The sequence below is a fragment of the Ananas comosus genome, linkage group 3 (genome assembly GCF_001540865.1).
Source record: "Ananas comosus cultivar F153 linkage group 3, ASM154086v1, whole genome shotgun sequence".
NCBI classification, from domain to species: Eukaryota; Viridiplantae; Streptophyta; class Magnoliopsida; order Poales; family Bromeliaceae; genus Ananas; species Ananas comosus.
In genome coordinates, this window is record NC_033623.1 from 10,117,212 (window position 1) to 10,119,408 (window position 2,197).

The following is a 2,197-nucleotide window of genomic DNA, read 5'->3' on the forward strand; positions in this document are numbered from 1 at the left end:
AAGAGGAAGAGGAAGAGGAAGAGAACAAGGGCAAAATTGTCATTTTACAATTCTGCTGTTAAAAAATTAACAGCTCTTTAACAAATCCTAACCGGAGAGATATATCTGAATACATTAGAACTTTTGTAAGAATAACTTATGAAAGTTAAACTTTGCAGGAATATATCTGCTATTCATCATGTTTGCGGAGATCTGTATAAACTTAACCTAAAAAAAAAAATTCATCTATTTATTTATGTAGTTGTTGGTAGCCGAATTTCTCGACCTTTGACCCGGTCAAAGATCCTCCTCGTGGAGCATGTCGGGGTGAGGAACGGCTGCGGATAGTGACCCTCGAAGTTTGCGCCCTTCGACTGGATCAAGCGATTCGGCTGATGAGGGATCGAATCAGCCGGATCCGAAAGCTCTTTTCACTCTCCGGTTCGGCTGGATAAGCCGAATGTGCGGGGAAAGTCGGAAATTAAGCCGGGAGATGAGCCGAATGGCTAGCACAACACAAAATCTGGTCGGCCCGAATAGCCAAACGTGACTTTCTATTAAATAGGGAATGGAAGAGTATAAGAACAGGAGAGTGATGCCCATGGGGCAGACAGACTCCAAATATATTTTACAAGGGAGTGATACCCATGGGGTAGACAGACTCCAAATATCTACGTTACAGGAACTACTCATAGGAAAAGCAGTAAATGCGAGAAAGAAAGATGCAGGAAAATAAATGTGGTCTTTTGTGCGCAGGGGCGAAGACCCCTTTTTGGGGTATTATTACCCTATTTATAAATAGCCCCCCTCGGTCAGTTATTGTTGTTACATGATCGGCCACTATCTCCTCATATTCCGGACCACTTCTAGCCAATCGGAACCGCATGTAACTGCTTGCGGTTACCGTAACATTCTTCAATTGGCGCGATACATTTTTTCGGTGCTCCCGATACACGACCCAATAGATGCTTTTGAAGGGAATATTCGCACCTAAATCTCATCCGCGCCTAATTGGCTCAACAATTGCCCCCTCGGCAGCTTTCGAAGTAACACTTCGATAGCTGGCGTGATCTGAAACACTATGGTTTCACCTCAGCCGTCCCCTTTTTTTGCTGCCGAAATCCTGTGATTGCTTCGATAACAAGCACGATCCGAGGTGTCGTTCTCGGTCCAATCACATTCAAAATTTCTGTACTAGTACCAGACGTAATTCGAGACGTGACCCTCTGTACGGTTTAATCTTAGCCGTTTATTTTCTTTCTTACGGCCCGATTTCTATCCTCATTTTGTCTTATCTGCGGCATTAACTAGGTCATCTTAATTACCGCCGTCTATTCATCATTATAGCCGACCTCGAAACTCGCTTTGACACGACAGTTTTATGCAACGGCCTTATGAATACGATTGCCTTCGTACTTATAAGTCGTTTTCGATGATAGAGCTTCCGAATCGACGATCCATACCGTTAAACATTTTCTAGAGTATTTAAAACTTCTAGAAATTAAATTTTATATTTTTAGACATCATTTACCTTACGATCAAAAGCTCACAAATTGATAATTTTTAACGGCCGGTATGAAATACTTGCTAGTTTAACGGTGCAAAAGAATCCAAATAGGTTGAATTTTTGATAAAAATTCTATTCACTACTTATATAAAGATCAATAACTCTGATCTTAAATTGAAGGATCCGATCATCCATTTTTAAGACGTCGTTCGATTTTAACCGTTCATTTTATGCCCGCTTGATGGATCGTCGATTCGGAAGCTCCGTCATCGAAAACAACTTATGAGTACGAAGGGCCTAATACTCATAAGAGTATAGTAGCCCTACTATATATATATATATATATATATAGAGAGAGAGAGAGAGAGAGAGTTGAGCTAGAATACTATCGATAGCAAACCGGCACTTTTGCCACCCATTTGTTTTCGATGATGGAGCCTCCAAATCGACGACCGGTCCCGTTGAACATGATCTATACCACTTGAATTGTTTAGAAATCAAATTTCTAATCTTTTCGACATCATTTGCCTAATGATCAAAGGATTTCAAAATTTGTAATTTTAAAGGTCGATATGAGGCGCTTTCTCGTTTAACGGCGTAAAGATATCCAAATCAATTGATTTTTTGTTAGAAAATTCTTTAAACTATTTAAAACAAGATCTATACTCTTGATCTTGATTACAAGGCTCCTATCATCATTTTTTTAAGAAT